The sequence below is a fragment of the Protopterus annectens genome, chromosome 7.part0 (genome assembly GCF_019279795.1).
Source record: "Protopterus annectens isolate FY-2018-M chromosome 7.part0, PAN1.0, whole genome shotgun sequence".
In the NCBI taxonomy this organism is placed as follows: Eukaryota; Metazoa; Chordata; order Ceratodontiformes; family Protopteridae; genus Protopterus; species Protopterus annectens.
In genome coordinates, this window is record NC_056739.1 from 1738377435 (window position 1) to 1738392296 (window position 14862).

Here is a 14862-nt window from a genome sequence, read left to right on the forward strand (position 1 = left end):
ACATGAGCTGTAATTGTTGTATAATATACAGGGGTAGGCATCCCTTTGCAGTACTTCAAAAATAGTACTCTGAAGCTACTGTAATGATAATGTTATGTGCAGAGAAGTGAACATATAGGTCAATACTTATTAAAAAGAAGTTATGTTCTTACCATAATATTCCTTCTGTGCTGTCACTGCATTCTTCCTCAACCTGTGGGTTTCAGATCAGACTTGGCCGTTTTCCAAGCTGAGGAGTCAAAGCTGAAGCTCCTCCCATCCTATCCATAATGCCTCATTCCCCAGCCTACATCAGATCAAGTTTGCAGCAACCCTGTACCTACACAATCAGTCTTAAAGAGACAAAGATGGCATTATAAATATCAGAGAATACAAGATCAAGAGCTAAACCAGGAAGAATGCAGTGACAACTTAAATGGAATAAAAATGTTTATCTGATGTTGTCACTGTCATTCTTCCTCAACCTGTGTGACAGAGTCCCCAGCTACAATAACCCTGGGACTGTCCTCATGGAAGGATATTATGGAGCATGGCAGAGCCAAAGGTAGTTCTATTCCTGGAAGTAATGTCCAACTTGTAGTGTGCAACAAAGGTATGAGAATCTGACCAAGTTGCACCAGCATAAATGTCATTAATAGACACTCTAGACCAAAAGCTCTGAGAAGTTGCCATAGATCTTGTAGAATGAGCCTTAACTTTGTCTGGTAATTGCCGGTTCTTGGAAGAGTACACAAAAAATAAGTTATGTTCTTACCGTAACGTTCCATGTGGAGTGTTCATCTCGCCTTTGTTCTTACACACGGGTTCGGAGCCAATCCTCGGCTCCGAGTCGGCCGCATAGCAAAGCTTTGCATCTTAGAGAAGCTCGAGACCAGGCTATATCCCACAATCCTCTCTGCCATTACTCAGATCTAGTTTGCAAGCAAACTAGACCAACCATAAACCTGAGGTGCTAAGGCTACATACAGCCACAAAAATTCAGAGTCACTATCTCACTGATAAATTAACTAAAGAGTAACGAAATATACCCCATGAGGTAAGAGGCAATATACCCGGAAGAGGTTAAGGCATGTGGACCAGACTCTAGTCCTACTCGTTCTTCCAAACACGTGAGGGAGGGAAGGGGGGGAATGTAAGAACAAAGGCGAGATGAACACTCCACATGAAACGTTATGGTAAGAACATAACTTCTTTATGTGAGTGTGTTCAATCTCGCCGTTTGTTCTTACACACGGGTAGCGTCCCTAGCTCCGTCACCCCGAATGACTCATGGAAGAATGTTCCTGAGCACAGTGGAACCAAAAGATGTCCTGTCTTTGGAGGCTTTGTCAACTCTATAATGAGCGATGAAAGTATGTGGTTTAGACCATGTGGCTGCTGCACAAATAGTGTCCAAAGGCAGGGGAGCTGCATGAGCCAAGGAAGTGGAAACGAATCTAGTAGAATGGCCCTTAGGTATGGCGGGCAAGGCCTAATTCGACTTAGAATACACAAAAGCTATACAATCAGTAAGCCATTTAGAAAGTGTACGTTTTGTAACTGCCATGCCCTTTTTATTGTCTGCAAATGCAACAAAAAGTTTATCTTTTTTTCTGTAATCCTTAGTCCTGTCCAAATAAAATCTTAGCTGTCTGTGGACATCTAACTTGTGCAGCATATATTCCAACTTGCTGGTATGGTTTTTGAAAAATGTAGGGAGTTCAATGGACTGATTAATATTTATGACAGAACATACCTTAGGAAGGAAAGACGGGTTTGTTCGTAAGGAAACTCTATCTGGGTGGAAAATTAAGTAAGGTGGTTTGACTGATAGTGCTTGCAGCTCTGACACTCTTCGAGCTGAAGTAACCGCTACAAGAAAAAGAGTCTTCCACGACAAAAACTTCAGGAGGCAAGAAGAGGCTGGTTCGAAGGGTGGCAACATTAGTTGCGACAATAACAAATTTAAATTCCATGGGAATAAAGGGTCTCTGACGGGCGGTCGAAGATGGAAGGAACCTTTCATAAAAGCCTTACAAAGCTTGTGGGACATAATAGAAGAACCGTCCTCACCAACATGGAAGTTGGATATGGCCACCAACTGTACTCTTAGTGTGGAAGTAGAGGCTCCTTTGTGGAAAAGGATGGATAGAAATTCTAGAACTTTATGTAAAGGAGCTACCAGGGGGTCCAAGTGTTGGCTAGATGCCCAGTACACAAAGCGTTTCCATTTACTCCTGTAGAGTTTTGTAGTGGAAGCCTTATGAGAGGCAACCAAAATGCGTTGAACTGCCAGATAAAGTAGATCAGACCTGGCTAGGTGGGGAAGTGGAGCAGCCAAGCTGCTAGTTTGAGGGATAGAAGAGACGGGTGTGGAACTCCCGACGAATGTGTCAGTAGATCTGGTACTGGGTCCAGGATCCACGGTTCCTCTGTTTGATGGGCTCGAAGAAAGGGGAACCATATCTGTAGAGGCCAGAATGGGGCTATGAGTATAATTGTCCTTTCCAGGTTCATGGCTTTCTGAAGAAATTTGGGAATCAAGGGGGTAGGTGGAAATGCATATAGGAGACCCGGGGGCCAATCGTGTATCAGTGCGTCCCTGGGGACATCCCCTGGAGGGGGTAGAAGGGCAAAATAGCTTCTGCATTTGGTATTCATCGGGGAGGCGAATAGATCGCAGCAAGGCTGGCCCCATCTGCGGAAAATTCTTTCCGCCACCTGTAGTTTGAGGGACCACTCGTGAGGTAACAGGATGGCTCTGCTCAACCTGTCCGCAATGACGTTAGATGACCCCGGGATGTGCATTGCTATCAGAAAGCGACCTGTGGACTCTGCCCATTGCCAAATTCTCATGGCCTCTCTGCATAATGGGTAAGATCTGGTTCCCCCTTGTTTATGTACCAGACTACAGACATGTTGTCTGTCTGAACTGCTACTGTTCCTAGAGGTAGGAGGGTTTGAAAGTGTTGCAACGCCAAGAACACTGCCCTCATTTCCAGAACATTTATGTGAAGGTTGTACTCCATGTTGGACCATTCCCCTTGGACTGTTCTTCCCAGAAATAGTCCCCCCCCCACCCTATCAGGGAAGCGTCCGTGGTTATCGTGGCTGTCGGATTCGGTAGAACAAATGGACAACCCATAGTGAAATCCTGACTGAACACCCACCATGAGAGGTTTCGCTTGCAAGAATCTGTTATCAGAATCTCGTGCGTTAGGGGTAACTGCTGGAATGACCACTGCGTGAACAGCAGCCATTGGAGGAGCCTCATGTGCAATCTCCCCATAGGAACTGCAATCAGGGACGCTGCCATGAGTCCCAAAACCTTCAACACCAGTTTGGCAGGGGCTTTCCTGCTTTGCAGTAGAAGAAGAACCTGTTCCTTGAGGGATGAAGCCCTTACTGGAGGGAGCTTTACCAGTGTTAAGCGTGTATCTAGGTATGCTCCAATGAATGAAATATGATGTGAGGGCAGTAAGGCAGATTTTTCGAAGTTTATGGAAATCCCTAGGTGGGAACAAAGGTTGACTGTATAGTCTCTGGCTTGTATGAGGCGGCGCTCGGTGGTGGCGGTGAGGAGCCAGTCGTCCAGATAGGGAAACACCCGGAATCCTAGACATCTCAAGTGAGACGCTACCACTGCCATGCATTTGGTGAATACCCTGGGGGCTGAGGTGAGCCCAAAGGGCAGGGCTCGAAACTGAAAATGACTGGCTCCCAGCTGGAAGCGCAAGTGATCTCTGGACGGTCTGGCCATCTTGATGTGGTAGTACGCGTCCTTGAGATCTATCGAGCACATCCAGTCGTCTTTCTGTAAAATGGAAGGATCGACTGAAGCGTGACCATCCGGAACTTTTCCTTCTTCACGAAGGTATTGAGATTGCTGAGATCCAAAATGGGTCTCCAGTCCCCTGTCTTTTTTGGAACTAAAAAGAACCTTGAGTAAGTTCCGGATCATTTTTGGTCCGCTGGGACTGGCTGAATGACTCTTTTTTTGAGCAGCTTTGAAATTTCTATTGCTGCTGGGCCTCGCAGACAGGGTGGCACATCTGGAAACCTTCTTTGTTGGGGTGGAGTTGACATGAAGGGGATTTTGTATCCTCTGGTTACAATGCTTTTTACCCAGGAGTCTGAGGTGAGAGTTAGCCAGGCCTGTGGGTATAAAGCCAAGCGACCCCCGACTGCCTCCAGAGCAGGACAGTCAGGCCCTCGTTCAGGAGTGCTGGAAAGGCTTACCAGGGATACGATCCCTGTCGCCTTGGTTCTGCGGACCCCCTCTGCCGCCGGGGCGACGTCTTCCATTTCTGCCCCCCCCTCTGCCTCTGGGGGGGGGTCACTCTGTGTGGCCTGGAAAGATCCCTGAGTTTTACGGAACCACATTTTTCCACCTCGTTGCCCTTTGGGGTACGGTCTAGATGGAGCGGAAAAATGGACTCCGACAGCAGAGTCTTTCCTTCTTGCTCACACCGAGTTAGTGTCTCTTTCACTTTGGGCCCAGAGTGGCACCATCAAAGGGGGCGTTGGCGAAGGAAGACTTGAAGGCTTCCGCAAATGAGCACAGCCACATCCAGGATTGTCTTCGTAGAGCAATCTCTGAAGCTGCGGCTCTACTCGACCCTTCAGCCGCATACGAGATGAGCCTCATGGACGAGTTCACTATGGAGGTAAGGGTGTTAAGCTGTGCTGTTACCTTATCTTAAACAGCAGCATCTGTGTTACCCTGGAGGATATCTCCCAGCTCCTTGATGAGATCCCTCTGTAGACGTGTAAAGTGTGTCAAATAGTTTAGCGAACGCATGGAAAAAGCCGCTGAACTAAAAACGCACTTCCCGTGTCTGTCCATAGTCCTAGAATCCTTATTAGAAGGATGAACAGAAGAGGAAGACTCAGACATCTCCTTTTTAGTGGCTGCAGCCACCACCATAGCGTCAACCGGAACTCCTTTGGTGAGATAAGTCTTGTCCTGGGGAGCGGTAATAAATTTGCTTGGTTTGAGGGACCGGTTCCACTGTGTCCGGTGTCTCCCACGCCCTTCGAGCAATCAAATCCATTAATTCATCGAAGGGCGGAGTAACCCAGGAGGTAGAAGGTTGAGCACCAAAAGCCTTCAGCAACACCGACTCGTCCTCAGTGGGGGCTAGGGACTGCCAATCACCCCTCTGTTTTAAAATCACCAAGATGTCCGCAAATGAGACATCCTCGGAGGGGGGATTTTGGGGACCCCTCTGACTCATCCAAGTCAGTGTCAGATGTTAGAGATTCCTGCAGGGAATCCAAGTGCCTCCTCTTGCACAGTCTTTTCCTCGGAACCTCATCGGAGGGGGATTCCGGTGAGGCCTCCGAGGAACAGGGGGCACCCTCTGGGGGTGGCTGAGGCAGTGGTGTGCTCTACGCTTTGGATGTGTCGTGGGAACAGAAACAGAGAGCGGCTCCTTAGGGGAGGGAGAAGACGCCTCCGATGAAGTGGTTGTCTGTGTAGACAAAACCTTCCTCATAAGGTCAAAAACCCCTGAACCTCAGGTCAAGGACTCTCCCGGTTCCGAAGAACATGGAAGAATCCCAGACACGGGGCCCATGGGTCTTGACCCAGAGGATGGAGCCGAGCCAATCTGCGCAAAGGCCCCGAGACGGAGAGTCGGCACCGAAAGGTCGGTACGACTCTCGGTCCCGAAACCAAGGAGAGATAGTCGACTCCGCGACTCACCTATAGGTTCCGAAGGAGTCGAGGTCAATGGTGTCGATCGTGCAATGGACGGTTTCGGCACCGAGGGCTCCACTATCATCGGCTCATCCTCTCCCGGCTCTGAAGACTGGATGGGTCTCGAAGGAGGACCTGTTGAAGATAAAGGGAGGCCTTCTAGTTTCGACACCAATTGGGAGGAAACTGCAATCAACTTATAAAGGTCCGTGTTCTCCATAAGTTTCTGCACGACATGATCCACATCAGTATCAGATAACGGTCTGGAAGATCGGGTCGAAGGGGCCGAAGATGGCACTGACCGAAGAATGGAAGGTGGCAGTAGCTCCGACACCAGTTCCAAGACCTGGGGCTCAGTGAAAGATAAACGTTCGACGCTCGGCCCCGAAGTCTGTGGAACCGGCGAACGAACTTTAGAAGATGAACTCTGAGCCGATGACATGGGCTCCGACATCTTCGACGACTTAGAAGACTTGTCCAAAGCCTCCTGGAAAGCAGGCTTAAGAAGTCCCCTGTCTCTAAGTTTCCTGCGTCTATCTGTCATGACCCTCCCACTGAAGGAATGGCATATAGAGCAATCCTCTTGCAAGTGGAGAGGGCCAAGACAGTAGACGCAGGAAGTGTGGTTGTCAGTGATGGACATTTTCTGCCCACACTGACACCTTTTAAAACCAGACTTGGCTTTTTCAGACAATCAGCAAAATACACTTTTACTGTGAAAAAGTTTAAACACTAGCTATAAGTAAGAGAAAAAATATATATAGCTATAAGTTATAGAAGAGGTAGGCCCCAAAGGGAAACCTATGAAAAAATGACAGAACTAACTACACTAACACACACACACACACACACACACACACACTATAGTATGATCAAAAACTAAATTCTCAATAACTATAAGAACTTTTAAATAAAAATAATAACTATCTTATCTGAACAACAAAATTTTCTCTGGTCCGAGCTCTCTTATCGATGTGATCCGTTGCAGCAGCAAACTAGATCTGAGTAATGGCAGGGAGGATTGTGGGATATAGCCTGGTCTCGAGCTTCTCTAAGATGCAAAGCTTTGCTATGCGGCCGAATCGAAGCAGAGGATCGGCTTCAAGCCCGTGTGCAAGAACAAACGGCAAGATTGAACACTCTCACATCTAAATGCAATCTCTCGACCATTTGACAAGGGTAGTCTTAGTGAAGGCTCGCCCTTTCCTTAAATAAGAGAAAGATACAAACAGCTGCTCTGACTTTCTGCTATACTTAGTTCTGGACAGGCAAAAATATAATTGCCTATAAACATCCAGAAGGTGGAGAGTATACCCTCCTTTGTTTTGAAAGTTGGGGAAGAAAACTGGAAGGTTGCAGATTGATTTATATTACTTTTTATAGCCACTTTGGGTAAGAAAGATGGGTTGGTACGTAGCGTAGAGTAACTATCTTTGTAAAAGATTAGGTAAAGTGGTTTACAAGAAATGGCTTGTAGCTCTGAAACTCTCCATGCTAAAGTGATAGCCACCAGGAAAAAAAAACTTCCATGAGAGAAACTTCAAGTCTACCTTCGCCGCAAGTTCAAAAGGAGGAACGACTAGCACTTGTGAAACCATGGTCAGATTCCACAGAGGAGTAGGATTTTTGATCAGGGGGGATCGAAGTAAAAAAGACAGCTCTCAGAAACATTTTGTAATGTTTAGAAGAAGCCCGATATAGCAAATTTTCCCCAATATGAAAATTGGAAATAGCTGTTAGCTGGATTTTCACAGTGTCTAGTTGGCTCCACTTTGGAAGAGGTAAGACAAAAAATCCAAAATTTTCAGAATGGGAGCAGTGAAAGGATCTATTTGGTCTTGCTGGGCCCATATGGAAATCTCTTGCATTTGCTCTTGTAGATTTTCCTACTAGAGGACTTAGGAACACAGATCAAGATCTTTTCAGACCAGGGATGAAAGCCTGGAATGTCTTGCCATCACTGGAATTGGAGAAACCATGCGGTTATTTTCAGCCTTGGAGATCCAGGTGGATGTGCCCTGACGGGTGAGACAGTAGAATTGAAACTGGATTGAGTCATGACCGGGCAAATTAGATGAGAGCAAAGAAAGGTGAGCCAGACATGACAAGGCCAGAAGGGGGCAACGAGCATAACTTTGCACATCAACATGTATGCTTTCTGCAGAAATTTGGAGATTAAAGGGACTGGAGGAAAAGCATAAAGCAGATCGGAGGACCAAGCATGAACCAGAATACCCCTTGGTGACTGACCCTGTGGAGGGATCAGGGCAAAGAAACTGCTGCAATTGTTGTTCAAGGGGGATGCAACTAGATTGCAGCAGGGTTGACCCCATTTGTGGAAAATCATGTTTGCCACTGACTGATTCAGGGACCACTCATGAGGCATCAAAAGAACTCTGCTGAGCCTGTACACCGGGATGTTGGACTCCCTGGAATGTGTGTTGCTGTAAGAAGACAGTTGGCAGAGATCACCCATTGTCACACCCTCATCCCGTCTCAACACAACAGGTAAGATCTGGTTCCCCAGTTTGCTGATGTACCAGACCACAGACATATTGTCTGACTTTACTACAACTGTTCCCAGAGGAAGAAAGCTGTGTAGAGCTTGCAATGCTAGGAGGACTGCACTCATCTCCAAGATGGTGATATACAATTTGGTCTCTTGGGCAGTCCATGTGCCTTGGACATCCAACCCAGAAAATGCCCCACCCCGTATGTGAAGAATCCATGGTCAGTGTGGCTTTGGGAGGGAGAAGAACAAAGGGTCATCCCTGCATAACCTCTGGAGAATGAAACCACCAAAGAAGGAAGTCCCTGCATACTCATGAAAGTTTGATCGGAAAGTTTAAGGGGTGCCTGTGCAATGACCATTGAACTACTAGATTCTACTGAAAGACACTCATGTGTAGGTGGACTGTGGGTAACAGTTATCGTGGCTGCCATGGATTCCAAAGCCCTAGGTACCAGATTTGCCATGTGAGTAGGGATAGCTAGAATCTGTTTGATGTGAGATCTCAAAGTTGTGATCCTGTCCAGAGGAAGGTAGGCCCTTGTTGAAATTGTGTCCATATATGCTCCGAAGAAGTCTATGGTTTGAAATGGCTGCACCTGGGATTTCCAAGCACTGATAGCTATGCCCAGAGAGGGAGCTAGCTGTAACAATCTCTGGCATGAACAAGTAGATGCTTCGCTAGGAGACAGTCATCCAGATATGAAAACACATGGAATCCCTGCAGCCTGAGATGGGCTGCGGCAACCGCTATGCATTTAGTCAGCACCCTTAGAGCTCTGCTAAGACCAAATGGGAGTGATCTGAATTGGTAGTGGCTGGCTCCCAGCCTGAAACAAAGGTAACATCTGGAGCACCTGTCCATTTTGATGCAGTAGTGCGCATCCTTCAGATCCTACAGAGCACATCCAGTCTTCCATTTTCAGGACAGGTAGAATGAACTGGATAGTGACCATCCTGAATTTTTAAATTTTCACCGAAGTGTTCAGGGATGTCAAGTCCAGAATCGGCCATAGGTCCCTCATATTTTTGGTACTAAAGACAATCTAGAGTAAATGCCTCATCCTATTTGGTCATGAGGGTCCTCCTGGATGGCTCTCTTGTAGCAGCTCTGCTATTTCTTGAGCTGCCTTCTTCCTCTGACTGGGTGGGACAATGGGGAAGAGACTTTGGTTTGGGGTTTTCCAAAAAGAGAATAAAGTATCTTCTTCATAGAATCTTTAGCACCCACTGATCATTCGTGATTGACTGTCCAGGCCCATGGGTGTAAGGAGAAGCAGCCCCCGACTGCCTCCAGAATAGGGCAGTCAGGCCACCGTTCAGGAGTGCTGGAAGGATCTATCAGAGAAGGAATTATCAAGACACTGTGTTCTGCAGACTCCCTCTGCGCCAGGGGCAGAGTCTTCCATTGTAGCCGTTACCCCCCTCTGTCTCTGGGGCAAAAGCTCCCTGAGATTCCTGAAAAGGCCCTTGAGGATTTCTTGAACCACAATTTTTCCCCCCGGGTTGGTTCCTAGAAAAGGACCGTTGTGGTGTAGAAAAACTGATTCCAATGGCAGACAATGTCTTTCCATCTTTCTCACTTCGGAGAATGCGTATCTGACTGTTGGACCAAACAATGACAATCCGAAGAGGGCAATGACAAATGACACCTTGAAAGGTTTCGTGAAGTCATACAGCTGCATCCAGGCATAGCGCCTGATGGCAATGCCCTAACCAGCTGCCCTAGAGCAGCCCTCTGCAGTGTGAGAGATCAACCTCATGGACACATTTAGATATGGAAAATAGAATGGCCATTCTGGAAGAAAAAGTCTTCTGATCCTCAGCAGACATGGACTCTGGGATTTGGCAAGGTCTCTCTGGAGTCTAGTAAAATGGGATAGGTAGTGTAATGCTTGTAAGGTGAACGTGGATGAAGTGTAAACCCTCTTACTGAATCTGTTCATAGCCCAAGACTCCCTGTTAGGGAGATAGACAGAGGAGCTTTCCTGAGCCAGTTCCTTCTTAGTGGCTGCTACAACCATCATGGCATCTATTGGGATCCCTTTGGTCCAATGTAGTTCATCAGTAGGTGCACTCAGAATCTTGTCGGCCATCTTTGGGATGGGCTCTATAGTGTCCAGTTCCTTCCATGCCCTGGTAGATACTAGTTCAATCAGCACATCTGTGGGGGTCACCCAGGATTGTAGATGGGCCAGACTTGAAAGCCTCCAACAGCACGGTTTCCTCTAAGGTGGGGTTTTGGGCAGACAAACCACCTGTTTGGTGAAATGTCTCTAGGATGTCCACAAAGGAAACATCTTCAAGTGGCGATCCGTGGGACCCCTCCCCTTCCTCAAAATCAATGTCTGTAGTGAGGGATTCCTGGAGGGAATCCAAGTGCCTCCTTTCACACAGTCTCTCCAGAGGGACCTCTTCAGTGGATACTCCAGGAAGGTGTCAGAAGAAAACTTAGCTTCCACTGAAGGGAACGGCCGGAGCCTCTACAGGGATGGCTGTTCCCATGGTAGACAAGAGGCCTCAAATGTAGAATCCATGGGGATGAGGAGTGGTGCTGAGGAAGGAAGAACCGAAGTTCTCCTGGGGTGAGAGACAGGACCCTCCCCACAACTTCTAACGTAGAGAGGATCCGAGTACCAGAGGGACATACCTCTGGAGCCAAAGCCAATGGAAGATATGTCCCCTACGCAACCTCTGAAGGGGGAGTCAGAGCCAAGCTAGCAAAAGCTGAGGTTCCAAGGGGAAGCAACGGCTACAAAAACTTCAGAGTAGACATACCCCCCCCACAGGGTCAAGGTCGAGGCTCTGGCTCCCAGACACACTAGGCACCAATGCAGTAGGGGGTGAGCGCGTCAGTGAGGCTGCCGAGGATGAAGTGATCACCACTACTGGCTCCAACATCTCAGCTCTTGGAACCAAAGCACCAGCAGACTCCAAAACTGAAGGTCAAATTGGAGAAGGAGCAACAGGACAGAATGGGAAGATTCTGCTTCCGGCTCCAATGAGGGATGGAGCTGGCAAACTGTAATCTGGATCTGTGCTTGAAGAAACTGCCTCAGTCTATCCACATCATTCTCTGATGGACTATGGGAAGACATGGTGGAAGAAGTGGTCAAGGGCTGTCCAGATGGCTTCCTAGGAGAAATCTCCCTGTGGGGAGACTTTTGAACAGAAGTACTTGGCTCTGAACCAGCTTGTGGAGTACAAGGAAGAGGAGGACAAGGTGGTGACGACGTCCGCCCCCGAGGAAGTCAGATCCGCTGTTTGTGGCACTTTCTTTACCAGCTCCAACACAGCAGACGAAGATGGATCCAGGGAGCCTTTCCTGGCTTCTCTGGTCTCCTTGTGTTTCCTGGCAGGGGGTTGAGCACTTGAGGTGGAAGGGACAACAGGAGAGGTGGTAGAAGGAAGCAAGCCCTTAAGAATAAGCTTGTTCCACCAATCCGCTAGGGTACGTGAATGGAAGGCAGAACAAATAGGGCAGGAGCTGTCCAAATGAGAGGGCCCTAGACAGTAAACGCACTCCTTGTGGGCTTCAAACAAATTGATCCTGTGTCCACAGGAAGTGCACTTTTTAAAAACTAAAGGTTTGTCAGATTTAAAATAGGGCTAGGACTCCATAACAGCAACAAAACATGGACAGAAAGAGAAGACGAAAGGAAACTTTCCTTTAAAACACAACAAAAACAAAAAGGAAAGGCAGTTAAGCTAACAGAACTCCGGTTAACAGATAAAAGGAAAGAACGGAGAATCAGCTAAATATAAAAGTAGGTAGGACTGAAGGTGATAGGAAGGAGCTAAAAAGTAGGAATTCAACTCACTTGTGAAAACCTTTCAGAAATTGGAGGAGCTCAGGAGCTACAAAAACCTTGAGCATACTCTAGGACAAACAAGATCTGAGGTAAGCTGGGGGAATTAGGCATTATGGATAGGATGAGAGGAGCTCGAGCTTAGATTCGTCAGCTTGGAAAACGGCAAAGTCAGAGCCAAGGGTAAGATCTGAAACCCACAGTCAGAGGAAGAACAGTGACATCAGATCCCTTAATCCCCTGCAATATGTAGATAAAAAACACATACTCTGTTTGCTTGACTCTTTACAGGTTCATAGGTGTACAACTATGCTAATTACCACTAGGGCCCTTATAAGCCTAGCCATTCAACAAAAATGTGACCCATAAATTTAATTTCTGTAGAGGGGGTGATTTACAGACTGCCTCAGTCAATCAGAGATCTAGCTGCCAGTGTATGGGTGAATTTCCTTTCACCCATCCATTGGTCCATGTTGCACTTAAATAGGTTAAGGAAGGAACTTTGCTTCACATAGCTGGGGAGTCCGTTTCAGAGAATGGATATTCTTTGAGAAACATTTCTCTCTCTATCCAACATGTCTTATTTATGTCGCTAGTAAAACATGGGTCTTTTTAGCTAGTAGTTATGACATAGCTTGTTTTGCAGATGTGCAAAAGGTGCATCAAATCAAAACCCAGGGATGTCTTGCATGCCAGGCAAAGATCACCCCTCAGAAGTCTGTATGATGCATACTAAAGAGACAGGGCTTTGAGGTGATCAGTGTAGAATGTTGTGTTTATTCCTGTATTCTTTTTGTAAGGAACCTTTGTGGATATTCCAGTTACTGCATGTGGTGGGTAAAGTACATACCGACCAAGGCATTACACCCTATAATGGGTCTGATGAAGGTCGAGTTCAGTGGTATAACCACCTCTCTGGACCCAGATGCAATGGCCCTTACAAATTGAACACCACAGAAGGATTTTCTTACTACTTTGGACACATGCTGCTCTAAGGCTAGGATACTGCCTACATTACCTTCCCAAATTGCTGACTAGTGAATGAGATTTACTGGCGTTTTATTGATGTAGCTACCCGCAGTAGCATACTTCCCACAAGGTACTATAATGGATTTATTTGCATTGAGTTTTAAGCCTTGGCTTTGCGCCAAGCATTTGTCTGCGGTAGACCTACCTGAATGGTGTTCTTGTCTAGGAAGAATTCAATGACTGTTTCCAGTTTGCAATCCTCTGCGCACTTAGTCAGCCAGAGGCCTTTGACATTGGCTTTGACATCAGAAAAGTAGATGCCAAAGAAGAGCAGACCCAGTACAGAACCCCGAGAAACTCCACTTTACCTCTTGTATCCTATCTGTCAGCCAGCTAGCTATCCAGCGCATTATAAAGAGGTTTAGGCCTATTCCATTAAGTTTGTTGACAATGACAGAGTGAAGGTATTAAACCAGACCTAGGTAGCAGTATGCACCATCCTCCCTTCTTCCACCACGTTTGTGATCTTTTCAAAGAAGGCCACCAGGCTCAGTAGGTATGACCTTCTTTTGCCAAAGTCAAACTGGGATGGATCCAGTGTGTTGAGATCTCTTATGCTCTTGTTGATAATCTCCCATGAAGATTCTTTCCATGGCATTGGAAATAAGACTACTCAGACTAATGGGTCTGTAGTTTCCAAGATGTGTTTAACGCTCCCCTTAAGAGGGATGACTGCTGCAGTCCTCCATTCTTGTGACAGAAATATGGTTTTAAGACTGTAATTAAACAGCGACTCCAGAGGTCCTGATAAGCCATATTTTAGGCTGTTTAGGAGTCATTCAGGAATGTTACTGGGACCCACTGAGGCTGTGCTCATGGCTTTAAGCAAGAGTAGCCTAGCCAGTACATGTCCCCTAGTTATAGCTGGACGGGTTATGTTTGCGGGTATTTCTTTGGGAATTGCTGTGGTGAGAAAAAGAGTAAAGTTGGAACTAAATTTGCCTGCCAACAGGTTTGCCTTATTGCCAGGTCAGTGAATGTGGCACCATACACCACCAGTTCAGCACACTGCTGTGTGCCGCCATGGAGTTTTCTGAGATAGCTGAAGGCCCTATGATTAATCTTCCACCTGGGAGGCTATTTTAATCTCAATTTACTTTGACCCAAATAGCCCTTTCAGTTGCTTATTTGGATAGACTATATGCGAATTACCCTTCCTGATTTTTGTCATACAGGATATACAACAAAAGGAAAAAAAGGTTTAATTTGGGATACTAACAGGGTGGTTTGTTTCTAGTTTTATTTCTGGTATGCACAGCAGCCTCTATTCAGCCAATGACATGGCTGTACAGAGTTGGAGAACAATTCAGCATAGGCTGCTCTGTTTGGGTTTGGAGAGGAACCGAATTTTGACAAACTATCACTTAATAAAACGTAGTTTGCCTTGGTATAGCTCCAAATTGTTACTGGTTTTACTGGAGTTGCAGAGACTTATTTTGTTTTCGAAGGTGCCCGCTTTATGGCTGCACCTTACAACTCTAAGTACCAAGCTAGCTGCTCTTGAGGGCCATTTTAAGCCTAGCCAGTTTCCCATTTTGAGCTCGCATTAACCTCTCCCATTTGGTTAAAGATTGGCCTTAATCGTGCCATGGTCAATAATAAGAAGTTATGTACCTACCATAACGTTCCATGTTAGTTGTCTTCTCGCTGGTTGGGCTCGGAACCAATTCTCGGCTCTGACTCGGCCATCTTCAAAAGCTTGAGAGCTACTTACTGGCTCGAGGCCCCCTATATCCCATGATGCCTGGTGCTAGATACCCAGATCTCGTTTGGCAAGTCTAACTGCAGACACAATAACAATAATACAGGAATCCTGTCCTAGAAAGCATAAATCC

General features: G+C 46.6%; 1 protein-coding gene across 3 annotated transcripts in view; it reads right to left on the reverse strand.

Annotated features, from left to right (window-relative positions):
* Positions 1-14862, reverse strand: part of PRC1 (protein regulator of cytokinesis 1) — a 2137226-nt gene that overhangs the window by 1480265 nt on the left and 642099 nt on the right. The window lies entirely within an intron of this gene.